This window comes from Meles meles, chromosome 12 (assembly GCF_922984935.1).
Source record: "Meles meles chromosome 12, mMelMel3.1 paternal haplotype, whole genome shotgun sequence".
Taxonomy (NCBI): domain Eukaryota; kingdom Metazoa; phylum Chordata; class Mammalia; order Carnivora; family Mustelidae; genus Meles; species Meles meles.
The window spans coordinates 37,532,078-37,549,426 of NC_060077.1; the positions used below are offsets into that span (position 1 = coordinate 37,532,078).

Sequence of the window (17,349 nt, forward strand, 5' to 3'; positions counted from 1 at the left end):
TAAAATACAAAGAGGATTAGAAATAAAAGGCCCGGGGATGTCTGAAATGGAACAGCAGGAAGCCAAGAGGATCCCTGTTAAAGTATGATGACTGAAAGAACCAGCCAGCAGTTCAAGAAGCATCCTAGGGGGAGACAAAGGGATGTGAAACCTGCAAAGATGAAGGGAATCCTGAGATAAGCCAGGAGAAGGTGGTTTGGAAGGTTAAAAGACTTGCCAGCTCTCATTCAGACCCCAGCAAGCCTGTGAGTGGGAAGGGGCTTTCCTTGCCCGCTGGCCCCTCCCCTCCACAGCCTTGCCCTACATGAGGCACCAGGAACAGACCTGGAAGCTTGGATCCTCTGGGAGTTCCTGTCAAGGGGGCTCAGAGCCTCTCTGCTTATTCCTTTGTTGCCCAAACAGCCTGGGAAGGAGGCTCGCACACGTCACTTACATCAGGGCCAGACCTATAGTAGTGAACTCCGTTCTGTTTACATTCCAAATGACTCACTCATAGAAGGCCAGCGAGTGCCATTTACTGGATGAATTTCGGGGTTATGAAACAATTCCAGCCACCCCTTACCCTCTAGGAGGCCAGAGGCCTGGAGAAAAAAAATAGCAGTTGAGAGAGGGTGAGAAGGTTACAGAATCAGCATGGAGTGTGGGTGCTCCTGGGTCAGCCAAGGCGGCGTGTATTGAAGCTGATTGTTCAAACCCAGCTGCAGAAGCAGCTTTGTTTCTTGTAGCCTTTTTGGTAAAAGCAGGGTCAAACTATAAAGAGAACCAGCCTCTTCCAACAGGTTATGTTAAGCCTGTGTTAAGAAGGGTTTTGAGGTTTACTACCCAGAGTCCACAGGCTTTCCAAGATTCTTCACGCAGCCATGAAGAGGCTTCTTTGATTTGAACGAGCTGAACAAGATGAACGCTTCTGATGACTCACAACAGAGAAGAATTACAATAAAGAAGCAGGGACGGAAATCATTCCCAAGGAAGGCTTCAGCCTACAGGATTTAATTCTGGGACTGAGGTCTGCGCAGTCAGCCTGCCTTCCGCCAGCCACCCTCCACGGCGTCCTTTGCATCCCAATGACTGCAAAACACATTCTGCACACCCGAAAGGAAACTATCTGGAAGTGAGATGAGAGCTAGAGGTGGAAACAGAGGAATTACGGTGCTGCGTTGGTTGGGAAGAGGGGGGAACAACTGGGCCAACCCTCCTGCAAGGAGGCAGCCAATGGGGAGCCTGTCTGTGCACAGATCCCTCACCTGACCTGATGGGTCTCCCCCTTGCTGAGCCCTGAGTGCAAGTGCGTCAGAGTCCCGTGATCCTTCTAGCGAATCCCGGAACAGGGCGGCGAGGGGGGGGGCATGGGATCCCCCACAAAGGTCCCAGTCACAGCGACAACTACAGTGAAAAACCATGCAAAGATTAAATTTAACCAGAAACTGGCAGGACCTCAATGAAAGAAACCATACAACTTTGGTGCTAGATATAAAGAAATGCTTGATGCTGACGGAAAGACCCTATTTTATCAAGATGTCACATTTCTCCCATATCACTGTAAGTATGATGTCATGTTAACCAAATTCCTCTTTCTTTCCATATATATAATGTAATATATACACATATATACATGAGAAGTATTTATGGGTGTGTATCCACACACGCACACACACATACACTCACACACACAAATGCCATTTGTGTATATGTGAGGGAGGTAAGAATACAGAAACATTTGACAAAATGATTCAAAAATTCATCTTGAACAGGGGCTGGCAAACTAAGGCCTTCAGGACCAATCAGCCCACAGCCTGTTTTATAAATGAGTTTTGCTGGAGTACAGCCTTGGTTATTAGTCTATTTCTACTTTGTATTACGGAGGGACATCTGAGGAGCAGGGACAATGGCCTCCAGAGCCCGTCACATTTATTATCCGGCCCTTTTCAGAAAGTTTGCTGACCTCTGACCTAGAAAAATAAATTGGTAAAAACAGCCAAGAACACTCTGCAGAGGAAGAATAAGGACAGCAGGTTTGCACTATCAGGTGTAGAAATACAATATAATGGTTTGGTGCTGGTACAAAAATAGGCAGATAAATGGAACAAAACAGAAAGCTCAGAAATAAATTTGAGGGGCGCCTGGGTGGCTCAGTGGGTTAAGCCTCTGCCTTCGGCCCAGGTCATGATCTCAGGGTCCTGGGATCGAGCCCCGCATCGGGCTCTTCGCTCAGCAGGAAGCCTGCTTCCCCCTCTCTCTCTGCCTGCCTCTCTGCCTACTTGTGATCTCTCTCTGTCAAATAAATAAATAAAAATCTTTAAAAAAAAAAAAAAAAAGAAAGAAATTTGAGATTTTAACAGTTGATACAGGTAGCATCTGAAAAGTGGGGGAGAGAATGGACTGTTGTGTATATGGTGGAGAAACTACTGGCTAGCACAGGGGGGAAAAAAAGGAAGATCAATACCATGTATTCTCACCCCCCACCAAAAAATCCACATGAATTAAAAATCTAGATGTAAGAAATCATAAAGGAACTAGAAAAAGAAAATCTCTGTTTGTTCTTGGGCATAGCCTTTACAAACATGCACAAAAAAGCCAAACATCCAAGGAAAAGACTGATCAAGTGGACCGGTAAGATTTTAAATTTTTATGTTTCAAAAAAAAAATCATTTATAGTATTAAAAAGCAAATGACAAAATGGAAAAAAGATTTTTCTAGCACAAGACAGACAAAAGAGTAATATTTTGCAAGCGACAGGAAAACCACTCTCATTAAAAAATAAATGGCCAACAAGCACATGATTACTAGCAATTGAAATAAAATGCCCATTTTTTTCACTGAGAGGTTTAGAGACCAAAAGATGTAGAACACCCAGTGTTGGCAAGTGTCCACAGAGGCAGGCACTTGTATCCAGATCAGTGAGAGTGGGCATTACATCCCACAGCATTACCGGTGGGCAAATGAGCCCGGCAAATGCACACACTCTGAGCCAGGAGTCCCACCTCTGGAAAGAATCCTCTAAGTTCCCATGACTCAGATGGCCTTCACTCACTCAGTATTAACAGTATCTACTATGTTGCCTTGTCTGAGCAACAGAGTAACAAGTCTTTATTTCTAAGGAGCTGTCATCAGAGTATAGAGAGTCAGACAGTAAGAAAGGAAACAACAAGAACAAAGTAATTTCTGCTGGCCTAAGGAAACTGCAGAGATACTGAGGAAGACTTTTGGGTAAGAATGCTGATCACACTACCTTTTCTAATAGCGAGCGAGTACTGTGGATGGTGTTAAAATTATGTTTTTGAAGAATACTTCCAGATTCAGGAAATATAACACATGAAAAGAAAAATAGAGGTTGCAAACATCATGTATTTTGTGGTTTCAATTTACATCCGATAAAATATAAACAGAGATACATCAGAAAAGCAGACTGGAGAAACAGATACCAAGTGTTAATAGTGTTCATCCTCAGGTTATAGAATTATGAGTGATTTTCATTTTCTTTTTTGTGGCTTTTTATAGCATCCAAATTACCCACCGTAAATACTATTTCCTTTACAAGTAAAACAAAAAACCAAACCAAAACAAAACAAAAACAAAAAAACTGAGGAAATTATTAAAGAGGTCTGAGAAAAGAGACTGTCACTGATCTATGTAGGATTGTCGTGGTTTTTTCCTTTTTCTTTTTATTAACCTATAATGTATGATTTGTTTCAGGGGTACAGGTCTGTGAATCATCAGTCGTACACAATTCACAGCACTCACCATAGCACATACCCTCCCCAGTGTTCATAACCCAGCTACCCTATCCCTCCTCCTCCCCTCCCGCAACCCTCAGTTTGTTTCCTGAGATTAAGAGTCTCTTATGGTTTGTCTCCTTCCCTGGTCCCACCCTGTTTCATTTTTCCCTCCCTTCCCCCCACGGCCTCTGTGCCCTGCCTCTCAAATTCCTCGTATCAGAGAGATCTCTGATTGACTTATTTCACTCAGCATAATACCCTCTAGTTCCATCCATATCATTGCAAATGCCAAGATTTCCTTTTTTGATGGCTGCATAGTATTCCATTGTGTGTGTGTGTGTGTGTGTGTGTGTGTGTGTGTGTGTGTGTGTGTGTGTACGTACACCACACCTTCTTTATCCATTCATCTGCTGATGGACATCTAGGTTCTTTCCATAGTTTGGCTATTGTGGACATTGCTGCTATGAACATTGGGGTGCACATGTCCCTTCAGGTCACTACATTTGTATCTTTAGGGTAAATGCCCAGTAGTGCGACTGCTAGGTCATAGGGTAGATCCATTTTCAACTTTTTGAGGAACCTCCATACTGTTTTCCAGAGTGGTGCAGTGGTGTTTTATCAAAAATTATATGCCAACTTCTTGGATCTCTTTTTGTGAGCTGACATTATTTTTATCAGCCTGGTGCTTCAGGCATAACTATATATATATATATAGTATAATCTATATGTATGTTGTTTTTAAAAGACCAGGAAGCCCCCTGAGGAGTGAGGGAACCCACCAGGTGCCCCACTCTACCACAGGTGCCTGGCATCTGGTTCCCTCACTGACTGACACACAGTCACAAGGCCCCCAGTCTGGGGTACAGTGTCTTTCCAGGCTCACCTGCTGCTTTGGGTCTCCTGGCCAAGGGACCCTGGGTGTAGGATGATTTATGTGCATGTGATTCGTGGCCAGTTCATTTCTCTAGAAGATTCAGAGATCCAGTGGAGAATCTCTTCCAAGAAACAATAAGAAAAAGAGGAAAATGTTGACCATCAAATAAACTGAACCCAGAATGGGGGACTTGCCTGCTGATTCATTCGACTCTTTCTTTTTAGTCCGGCCAACAGCCAGCAAATCAACTCTAAATTCCTATTGAAAGGAGAAAAAATTGAATTTCTCACTCCAAACTGAACCCAACTAAGGCTGATGTATTTGCTGAGTATTGAAAATGATTAAATAAAATATGAAGTTAGGCAATTATTTGGACTTTCAAGTCATTTCTTAATGTTTCCTATTTTAAGCCAGCCAGTTTCTTCCAGGCAATTTCAGAAAAAAACGAACAAGCTCTCAATTGCTTAAGTGTTTCAGAGACAGGCTTTGGGCTTAAAATTTAGATTAGTAATAAAAAGAGACAAAAATCATGATCCTGTGAATCATGAGTGAGGGCGGGAAGGAGGGTACAGATGTAGACAGATGACTTTCAGAATTCTTAGAGATCCTTATTATCTAGAAAGCTGTTTACGTTTTTTTGGGCTGATTTACAGCACACGTGCTTATAAAACCAGAATATGAAAATGAAAGGGCAGAGGTCTTCTGTCTGTTTAGGAGAAAGTTGCCAAGATTCTCTTACCCACATTGGTCTCCACTTAAGTGTTAGGAGATGTGAAGGATAAGACTTACGAGCTTCTCCTTTAGTTAGAAGCAACAGGTCCTGGCTGGAAGATAACCTTTTATTCTTCCTTCCCCTCCACTAGCCTCTAAACGGCTCCCAGGGAGACTGGTTCCCATCACGCCCTAGAATCATTGCACTCAGCTGAAGTCCACGCACCACTGTTACACTGCCGAGCCCTGTAAACACAGCCCTCCTCGGATTCACACCCTCCATGGCCACAACCGAAGGAAACACTTTCTCCTTGGCCGTTTGGGAGAATAATGGTGGATATTAACAATTACTGTTTGTTGGGCACACATTCACATCAGGGGCAATGCTAAGCCCTTCCTTCCTCCCTCCCTCCCTTCCCTTCTGTTAATTATGAGAAAGAAGGGTGATGGGCAGAGGGAGAGGGAGAATCTCAAGCAGACTCCCTGCTGACTGTGGAGCCTGACACGGGCTTGATCCCACAACCCTAAAATCATGACCTGAGCCGAAATCAGATGTCAGATGCTCAAAAGACCGAGCCACCCAGGTGCCCCACTAACCTCTTTCCTTATGCATTTGATCTCATCTCATCCTCACAAAAGCCCTGAGAGGCATACATTATTACCACTGATGAACAGATGAGAAAACAGTCGGGAGTGAGATGAGGTTTCACGGTGTCCCACACTCCGAGATGGTGCTCCGACCTGAGCCGGACTCCACCCCCTCATTCACAGTCCCAGCCCAGAGAGCCTCCAGGCTGCTGTCTGTGCTTCTGACAGCACAGTCTGCCAATCTAGGCTGCTTTTCTTTTTGTTTACGAGGTTTCTGAGCCCTGAATTGCTCAGTCTTCTTGTACAAAGAGTCTCTCCTTTCTCTGGCAAAAGAGCACAAAGACCTATTACCGGAACGGTTGCAAATTGCTATGCTCACGAGGTACCTCATGGCCATGAACTATTTGTTGGCACTGGTAGTTTCTGAGGATCTGAGGCTGAAGACAGCACAGGTCCTTATATGGAAAAGACAGAAACTATTATCAGAGGACAAAATGCCACAAAGTAAGTGAGGAGAAGAGAAGACTCTGTTGGGCTGTCCAGCTGAAGAAAGGGACAGCCATAAAGTCTGAGCTGGTTCAGATCCCAGTACCCAAGACAAAGAGAGAGAAGGCTGGAAGGGGGAGGGACAGAGACCACTGGCACACCCAGGCTGCCCACCAAAGGCCACCTTCACTTGGGGAGAGAACATGGTGATAAAGATGACAGGTTGCTGCTTGTGCACATTTGGAAACATGACACGTATCTGCTTCGCAGTAGGGGCTGGTTTTATTTTAAGCCCCAGAGACATTTATCTTGAGGCCCAGTAATTGGAAAATTGTGGCGAAAAACATTCTACAACACGGCAGTCCCAGCCAAACACAAAATAAATGAAACTGAAGGTGATAAAGCGACGGGTAAATGATCATTACTCTGCAATCAGAGAAATGGAAAATCATGACTATGGCAAGACCAAAACAGTGATGGTATAAAAAATAAAGTGTCCTTCCCCCAAATTATAGGAACTCCCAGTGTATACACACACACAGACACTCAGTAACACCATCAAGCAGTACATGAAATACTGAATTAGAATCTGTATTTCAGAAGCTTCTACAGACTCACTGAGTAGGTGCCAAATGCCCTTGGGCATTCACAGAAGCTCAAAATCCATATGAATATATGCTATTTGCCAATCGGAACTGAAGGTAAGGTTTGTGTCTTATTAATAATAATTTGTTCCAGGCTCCCATTGGTTTAGAAAAAATATACTAGTCCATGGGGAGAGGCAGATTATTTCCCAGTCTCACAAAATAATACAAAAAAGTTAGAAGTGCTTTGAAAAACAAAGTTGGGGTACCTGGCTGACTCGGTCAGTAGTACATGGCACTCTTGATCTTGGGGTTATGATTATGGGCCCCACATGGGGTGTAGAGCTTGTTTTTAAAAAAAGAAAAGCCAAAAAATATAAACTAATATTAAAATATTGTTTCCCCTTTTTAGAGAAATTAATCACTCATTTTTCTTTCAGGTGCACATAACTTAAGAAAATACTTAGTACTTCAGGGGCGCCTGGGTGGCTCAGTGGGTTAAAGCCTCTGCCTTCGGCTCAGGTCATGATCCCAGGGTCCTGGGATCAAGCCCCACATCGGGCTCTCTGCTCGACAGGGAGCCTGCTTCCCCCCTCTCTCTCTGCCTGCCTCTCTGCCTACGTGTGATCTCTGTCTGTCAAACAAATAAATAAATAAAATCTTTTTTAAAATAAATAAATAATAAAAAAAGAAAATACTTAGTACTTCAAACAAAAGAGCACATGAAACAGTTTTAAATTACTTACGTTATATTTCATAATAATGAGCCATCACATCCTTTGGTCCTTCTAAATTGACTCCAAGTATTGTTCTAAATAACAGAGTGTGCTATTATACTATTAAAATGTATGCATACGGGGCGCCTGGGTGGCTCAGTGGGTTAAGCCTCTGCCTTTGGCTCAGGTCATGATCTCAGGGTCTTGGGATCGAGCCCCACATCGGGCTCTCTGCCTGCCTCTCTGCCTTCTTGTGATCTCTCTCTCTCTCTCTGTGTCAAATAAATAAATAAGTAAATAAAATCTTTAAGAAAATGTATCCATACATTTGTCAAAACTCAATGCACATAAATTTAAGATCTGTGCATTTCAATATACATAAATTAACAAAAAATATAAGCAAAAATTAAGTTCTAGTTAATAATTATTCATTTAAGGTATCTTTAAGGTAAGTGAATTGGTGCCTACATTTTCAAATGTAGTGTCAAAAAAATAAGCTGGGTTAATAGATGAATAGAAGGTTAGATTAATATCTAATGAATCAAGTATCGTAAAATGTTAATGCAGGATTTAGATGGTGAGTATATGGGTGTTCACTATAAAATTCTTTAAGCTTCACTGTATGTTTGAAAACTTCCCTAGTGTTGGAAAAAAACACATTATGCACACAAATTCCCGATTTCACTGAAAACAGCTGCTATAATATTGTACAGCCATTAAAAAATTATGATTACTAAAAATTTTTAGTAACATGGGAAGTTTTTCATAAAATGCCCATCTTTGAGATATAGGCTAAAAATATAAATTTAATTATCTCATCAAGATTAAATACTTTTGTCTTTGAAATATTCAGAAGCAAATACACTAAAATGCTAGCAGGTCTTAGCAATGGGTGACAGCATTATAGATGACTCTGTGTTTTTCCTTACAGATTTTTTTTTTCCAAGAGTCAAAATGATTATATGTTCCTTTTTCAGAAAAATCCTTATATTTGAAGGATAAGAGAACTGACCCAGAATGCAAACACACCCACTAAACCTACCACTGTGTTACTTTGGCCCCGTCTCCCCGGGAAGCTAGGCACAAGATTGATGGACCTTCCCTCAAGGGAGACAAGAAATTAAGCTAAGGGATTAGCCCCTAGGCGGGATTAGCTCCGTGCTGCTGGAGATCATCAAATATATTTTCACACAGAGGACAAAGGAGGGCCTAATGGACATGGGGGGATAGCAAATGGATCTGAGATTCTAATCACCTCCCCAGCCAAAGGCTTCCTTTCAGAGAGGCTCCCTGACCAGGAGGAGGCTGACTTGCTGACCCGTGTCTGTCTGGGAGCCCTGTTATCTGGAGACCCTGCTCGCCTCCATTAATCATCCACTAAAGGCTCTGAGATCTGGAAAGCAGCCCTGGCTAGCTAGCATTCTGCCTAAAGCCAACACTGTCCCTTTCTTTGGTAAATCATCATCTGGAATTCTCATCTCCTAACCAGAGCACCTGGGATTCCCACTACTAACACCAAGGCACACCCTTCAGGGATTGAAGAGGGGACAGGAGATGCTGACCCCATGGTTTCGTGACTCCTATGGAGCCAAAGTTCTCTCTAGTCCCTGTCAGTCTGCACCACCCCGTTTTGGGGACTGCAGAGGATCCAATCAAGCAAGACAGTCACTGAGCATCAGGGTGATGGGCACGATGCTACCTGCTCGTGCAGCACGAGAAACCCCTCGGGGCCCAGGAACTGTTGGGACACTGTGGGAAGGGGCTGGCCGCCCCTGCCTTCCGAGGTGGGCCAGCCAGTGAGCATGGGGAAAGTAACAGGCTTCCAGCAGAACATAATCTGGGAGGAACAGAACATCACGGCAGGAATACCGGCCCTAGGCGCAGAGCCGAGGGAAGCCCTGGGTCGGGGGCAGCGCTCTGTGAAAGAACGCAGATAGCCCTGGCATCTGGCGATTAAGAGCAAGGAAGCCCACTCTATCATCTGTGGTGCTGTCTTCTGTGAACACACGGGACAGAAGCCTGATGCCCAAACCGTGCATATTGCTGCTGGCGTGTCGTATCGATGCGACAGACCATCTAGACAGTGCTCAGAAACACAATCGGCCGCCAGAGCCGGTATGGCCCCGGCAGCCCTCAACAGTCAAACCAGAGCAGCCACCATAAAAGCCACTGTCGCCTGCAAAGCCCTCACTTCAGGATCAGACGGTGACAGTGGCCGCGGTGTCACAGAGCCCAAGGGCAAACGTGTTCTTTATTTGGACTTGCAACCGCCTTTTGTTAGGATAGTTCCTCCCCAGGCTGTGTATAAATCCATTTGCGCCATCAAGCCAGATCCTAATGGCTCCTGAGTCGACAGAGGACAAAGGCTTAATCAGGAGGCACCGTCTGCCTGCAAGCTCGTCCTGCTGCCTTCTCTGATGCAGCTTTGGGGCCGCGGCCCACTGGGCAGATCACTCATCTCTGACGAGCCTGCGTGCCTGCTTCTGAGCCCTCGCCTGTCCCAGGGTGAGAGCAGATGTCCCTGGTCCCTCCGACCTTCAGACCCTCTGAGTCTCCTCTTCAGCAGAATCACTCACTCCCATAGCAGCCTGGGTTGGGAAGCGTGTGGAGGAGGAGGGGAGACCACACATGCCCACAGCACCTTCTGTCTCGCACTTTCCAGGACGGACAGCAGGCATGGTGCTCTTGCAAAGGTTCCCTGATGCAGCCAGGGATGTGAGGACAGGAAGGTTACACCTCACTTTGGGGTGTTGTCCCTGAAGTACAAGGACAACTTGGGGTTGAGGTGTCTTTGCTTTGCCTGACAGCCCTCTGTTCAGACATCTCTGCCCCCACCCCCCCACCCCCACCGGGGCACCAACGCAAGTCCCTGCACTTGGTGGGACGGGGCCATGTTTCCGTTTTCCTCACACCACCAAACCTTTTGCACGGACGTTTCTAGGAGGAAAGTCACAGCCAGGGGCTGGCCGTTCCACTTCTGCCTGCCTGACCAGCACCACACATGGACTTGGGGGGAGGGGGTGCACGGTGCTTCAGAAAAGTAGCTGATGCTCCCACAAAGAGTCCTCTGGAGGTTTAAGTAGCGAGTAGCCTGCAAATGGGAAAAAGCTGCTGGAGAGGCCTTGTTTCATCCCAGAGGATGTCCACTGACGACTTCTGTGTGCCAATCAGCTCACACTTCACAGGTTCTGGTCACACATCTCTGTACTCCACTGATTCACTGTGACTCTCCTTTTAGGCATTTTATGTCGTCCTTTACTCTCTGGAGTACCTACACCTAAGAGCTCTCAGAGTTGAAAGTGTAATTTCAATTATTTTTTTTAATTAAGTGCTACGCCCAGTATGGAGTCCAAGGCAGGGCTTGAACTCACGACCCTGAGATCATGACCTGAACTGAGAGAAAGAGGCACTTAACAGACTGAGCCACCCACGGGTCCCCTCCGTTGGCTCTGAAAAGCTTTCATAGTATCGCTTTAGAGAAACTTCATAAATTTGAAGATTTTTGTCATCCAAAATCGGTCCACGTCTTTGTGAATTTTTAGTTTTCCGGCAAGCATATGAACAATGTATGTTATGTATGTAAAAGGAAAAAGTGGGTGAAGACCATGGGCATTCACGTCCAAATCCAGGTAAATCACTCGTAGTCCGTGACCCTGGGGTAGCTCCTTGAGCTCCTAGTACCCCAATTTCTTTATTTAAAAGTGGTAATAATATTAATGTCTACTTTGTATAAAGGTTTCTTGTAAGGACTAAATGAAATAATATGCTTAATAAAGTGATTGCCATGGCCACGAAAAGCAAACATTAGCTAACCATTTATGATTTCTTACTTGATTAATATTTTCAGATGCTAATCACCTTCTTTTCCCCCTAAAGTAGAGGAGGGAAAACCATTATTATTCATTCCAGCTTTCTTCTCTCTACAGGAGCAAAACCAGTGTTCACGAAAATGTCTTCTTCATTCTCCATGAGGAACGTATGTTTGAAGTGTCAACTTTGTCAACTGTGTAGTTTCCATATATTCTCTTATTTTTGCACTTTTGTTTTTGGCTATTTCAGGATGCCTGGGTGGCTCAGTGGGTTAAGCCTCTGCCTTTGGCTCAGGTCGTGATCTCGAGGTCCTGGGATCAAGCCCCCCCGTCGGGCTCTCTGCTCAGCAGGGAGCCTGCTTCCCACCCACCACCACCCCCCACCGCCTGCCTCTGCCTACTTGTTATCTCTCTGTGTGTCAGATAAATAAATAAAATATTAAAAAAAAAGAAATTGGCTGTTTCAGAACTTCAAATTCATATCCCAAGTCACCTAAAATCTCGTTATTGTCACAGAGGAAATTTTACCTCAGAAGGAAATCCTTTCTCACACTGAGTGGACGTTACTTACATCACTTCAGGGAGGTGAGGAGGTCAGATTTTCCACAATGCACTTACGTGTGCCAAGAGCCACTGGCAAAGATGCGTAGGATGAGTCAAACCGTGAGGAGGAAAATGAGGACACGTGCTCTCCATCACCATCAGATCCTGCTAGAGCCTAAGGCTCAAAGGGAGGCACGCCTCTTCGTGACTGACAAGGTTTTTCTTTGACACAGTCACATAAAGTGTGTGGCATCCCCAGGCATGAGGGCAGATTTGACTACCCAGACCGCCCTACACAACACCAGGGGCTGGTTTTCGTGGCAGCAAGGGGAGGCCATTCATTGATGGGGCCCGTCACCTTCTCTTTGAAAATCTCAGCCTTTGGAAAAATACCTTCTAAAAACACTAATTATCAGAGACACCAGCAGACACTCGTATGGTAATGTTTACTGCATCGTTATTCACAACAGCCAAACGAGGCAAGCAATCCCAGTGCCCGGATGAACGGATAAGCGGAACAGGTGGTGATCATACAATGGGAGGTTATTCAGCCATAAAAAGGAAGGACATTCTGATACACGGATGAATCTTGAAAATGTGGTAGGTGAAATAAGCCAGAGGCCCCCCCCAAAGGAAAAATATTGTATACTTCCCACTTAGGTGGGATACCTAGATCAGGCAGATTCAGAGAGGCAGAAAGTAGAAGAGAGGTTACCAGAGGCTGGGTGAGGGAGGAACGAGGAGTTACTGTCTAATGGATGCAGAGTTTCTGTTTGGGATGATGGAAAGTTCTGGAAATAGTAATGATAGCTGCACAACATTGTGAATGTCTCCAATGCCACTGAATTATATAATTCAGAAGGACAAAAATGGCAAATTTTATGTTCTGTATATTGCAGAACAGTAAAAAACAAACAAAACAAAACAAAACAAAACAAAAAAACCCTCCTCTATCTAAAATAGCCTAAAAGCCATAGCAAAACCCTCCAAACAAACCTCTAGCTATGGACCGCTACAGCTTATATTTTGGGTGTCACTATAAGATCCTGTGATTTATTTCATTTTCCATGTGTACAATACTATAGATTCTCTCTCTCCTTTTATGGCTAAGAAGCTAAGATTCACTAGTACTGTTTTTAATCTGTAAAATACACATTCAGATGAATTCAAACTGTTTATAAATGTTTTGAAGGCAGTTTTTAAACAGTGACCAAAGTGTTAGGTTTTTTTTTTCTCCAAATCTTTGCTTTTTTTTTTTTTTAAACAATGGCACATTTTAAAATTCTATTTTATTATATCACCTCTTATAACTTGCAGGAAGCAATGCAGAATTCTGTACAATGTACTGCATTGTACAGAAATATATGTACAGAAATACATTGCTTCTTATTGAAATATGGGCAGTAAAAAGGATGAAAGGAGAAAGCAGCTAGAAAGACTGCAGGTAAGAGAGAGGGACAAGACCAAGGAAAAGGGCAAGCCTTGGGCACCTGGGTGGCTCAGTGGGCTAAAGCCTGTGCCTTCGGCTCAGGTCATGATTCCCAGGGCCTGGGATCGAGCCCCGCATCAGGCTCTCTGCTCAGCAGGGAGCCTCCTTCCTTTCCTCTCTCTCTGCCTACTTGTGATCTCTGTCAAATAAATAAGTTCTTTAAAAGGGCAAGCCTTATGTTCTGTCCCTAGACTGAGCTCTAGCTGACCAGCTACCTTATTAGCCCCTATGTCAACTGAAAGGTCAGGACCCTGACACTTGCTTTCTGGTGGGTCAGCAGGGAAAACCTGGTGACATGACAAGACGCCCAGCAAAGGACCACCATCCAGAATGTCAGGAAGCTTAGCAAACTCGCCGCTTGTATTCTGTATCTGGTAACTTGTTGCACTATAGCCAAAGACCTTATATTCTAGGTCTAGCCTCCTCACAACACCTCTGGGAGGTGGGCGCCATTATTCGCATTTCATATGTGAGGGGAAGTAACTCACCCACCGCCCCAGGTGGGACTTGAACCCGGGCTCTCCAGAGCTGAGCTGGCTAGCTGATGAGGAAGCTCAGATGGAAGGGGGTCAGAGCCCCGGCGGGCCACTCATGTCCATGCTGACTGAGCTCATGCTCCAGGTGGAGCAGAAAAGTACACAACAGAAGATAATGCTGTGCCCTTGATATTTTGGGCGTTCCCAGGGGGACAATGAAGTAGCTACGCACTCTTTGCCCCACTAGAGTCACTTCACGTTTGTCTGTCCTTCATAATGAGAGCAGAGCGGCCTCTAAGGACTTGGGGGACCTAGAAGCATAAGCCCTTCAGGGCTCCCTGCAGAAGCCAGAATCCCAAACACACTAACGTCCTCTCAATTGGGACACCCACAGCCCACCGCTGTCTCCCACTTTGCCCTCCTCAAGCCTGGGCACCCTGCAGATCCGAGTCTTGTGTTCTCTGGGTACTGGTGGGCACAGAGCACCTACTGTAACAACAGTTCATCACTTATGGACACGATACTCTGCTCTGGAAATTTCTGCCAGTTACATGCTTCTTTAGAAATCCTAGGTTTGAGAGGATGACCTTCTTTTAATCAGGTTCTCACCATGGAGTTGTGCTTTTTAAGCCTCCTTTCTTCCCAGGAGACTCTTTCCACATTGGGACAAATGAGAACCCCTTCAACTCCCCCATTAGAAGCGTCGCAGAGGGTCCTGGGGGTTAGGGGAAGCAGTCTCACGTGAATTAAGAGCACAGAAAGAACAGGAGAAAGAACCCCTTCTCCTGTGGATTCTTGGCTGCATGGAAGAAATTTAAGTAACTCTTAAACCTCAAGGAGTCAACTTCCCACAGTCTTTGAAATCAACGGTATTCTTTCTGAATGCCTCCTGAACTTGGCTCCTTGGTACAGCCAGAGATTATCAAGGGCCTGAGGATAGGTACGAGTGCTGAGCTCCAGGAAGAATCCTGAAAACACGTCACAATCTCCCCCCCCCCCCCCCGAAAGCAGCAGCATTTACTTGTAGAGCTTTGCCCACACAAATGCACTTTACAAAAAGACTTGTCAGACGCTATCGATGAGTTTAAAAGCACTTGGCATACTTTGTGTGTGTGATCTGCTTAAGTCTTTCCACTCAAAGGCCATTTTCCTCCAAAAGTGATCCCAAATGCAGAATTACAAAACAATAAAAATGCCCCTTAACACACTCCCTATCCCTTTTAACCTTTTATTCTTCTGTTCCTCTATGATTACTGTCCTGGACTCATATTCTGGAGGCGGCATTTCAACTATACTGTATTATCTGCAATAAATGGAGAAGAAGAGGAGGGGTCTTTGAGAGAAATCTACAAGGCTGGTATATTCAGCCCTCTTCATCTGTCTGGAACCCTGCACCTGGTTTCCCCCTACTCTCGGCACAATCTGCAATGACAGAGTTTTGTTTCCTCAGGCCACTTATCACTGTCTACCTATTGTGTGATCACGAGCACCTAAGAGCCAAGAATTCACAATTCACTGTGGTCCCCTGGCTCGTGAGAGGTGAAAGAGAGTCTAAATACAAAATAAGCATGAACAGTTTTTAGAAAAACTTCAAGAGCACAGTAACACAATCCTAGCTCAAGCCAGACTGGATGTTTACAGCCTTATCAAGTCAGATGTGTTTCATGAGTATCCTAAGGCACAGGGCCAACCTCATCACAGAGGAGATTAATCACCCTGCAAAAGTTCCCCACTGTCTTTACTCTAGATCCTACAGATTAAGAAAAACCCAGGTGAAGGGCACTGCTGTCATGTGAACCTCACGGAGAAAATGGGAAGTGAGCCACAGTTAGATAACTGGGAAAATCTCTCGGGTGTTGTTTGGTATCACTCTTGAAGAAAGGATTAGCAGAATGGGTGACACCATCTAGATTGTGATTATTATAAAACTTTCTTTCATCTTTCTTGGATAAAAAGTCTTTAAACTCGTCTTTAAACCCTTGTTTAGCCAACTCCATAGGTATAAAACCATTTAAAGAAAGAATATCTCTATCAAATGAACATGTACATTTTATTAATCCCAAAACAATAAAAGTAGGAAATGACAGCATTTAATACAGTAAAAACATACTCCTTTTAACCAACTGAGCCACCCAGATGTCCCAAAACATACACCTTTTAAAGAACTAGGACACTTTATCAGACTCCCTGTGTTAGAAGACAATATTCCACTGAGATACTGTGATGTTTGATAAATACATATTTGGTCTTCATTGGTATATGGTCTTTCTGGCACGGACCCTGGAATTTTGTAAATGACAAGAGCCATAAACATGTGTTGATATTCATAATAAACCCCTGTCAACCACAGCTGAGTTTATGTTAATGAGGTGACGTTTGGAAAGCTCCTAGAACATCTTAGGAAGATCTTAGATGGGGGCTGGTCACCAGAAGAACCAACCGTGTAATAAGAGAACCTTCAGTCCCATCCTCAGATCTTCAGGAAGGAGAGAAGGGCTGGAGATGGCCAGTGATTTAATCCACTGTGTTTATATAATGAAACCTCCATAAAAATCCCAAAGGATGGGGTCTGGGAGATTTGGAGATTTGAAGAGTGGTGCCCCCTGAGAGTCTGGAACCTCCTCGCCATTCCCACATATCTCACCCTATGTATCTGGCCATTCCTGAAGTATATCGTCTTGTAATAAACCGATAATCTAGTAAATAAGATGTTTCTGTGAGCTGCTCTGGCAAATTCATCACACCTCAGGACGGCGTTGTTGGAACCTCTGGTCCACAGCTGGGTGGTCAGAAACACAGGTACCTGGCCTTGTGATGGCGTCTGAAGTGGGGAGGGACCCGAAGGGCAATCGTGTAGGACTGAGCCCCTAACCTGCTATCTCCAGGTAGACAGAATTGAGTTAATTGCTTGGTGGGATGGACAAAACCCCACACATCAGAATTCGCATCAGAATCAAATCTTCACAAATCACTTAAAAATTTACTAAATATTTACTAAATATAATATCTCCAGGGATGCCTGGGTGGCTCAGGGGGTTAAGGCCTCTGCCTTCGGCTCCAGTCATGATCCCAGAGTCCTGGGATCGAGCCCCAAATCAGGCTTTCTGCTCAGTGGGGAGCCTGCTTCCTCCTCTCTCTCTCTCTCTCTCTCTGCCTGCCTCTCTGCCTACTTGTGATCTCTATCTGTCAAAACAATAAATAAGTAATCTTAAAAAAAAAAAAAACATATATAGGGGTACCTGGGTGGTTCAGTGGGTTAAGCCTCTGCCTTTGGCTCAGGTCTTGATCTCAGGGTCCTGGGATCGAGCCCCACATTGGGTTCTCTGCTCTGCGGGGAGTCTGCTTCCTCCTATCTCT

At 44.7% G+C, this 17,349-nt stretch overlaps 1 protein-coding gene across 7 annotated transcripts in view; it reads right to left on the reverse strand.

Moving 5' to 3' along the window:
• MTCL1 (microtubule crosslinking factor 1) overlaps positions 1-17,349 on the reverse strand; it is a 125,626-nt gene that overhangs the window by 51,832 nt on the left and 56,445 nt on the right. The window lies entirely within an intron of this gene.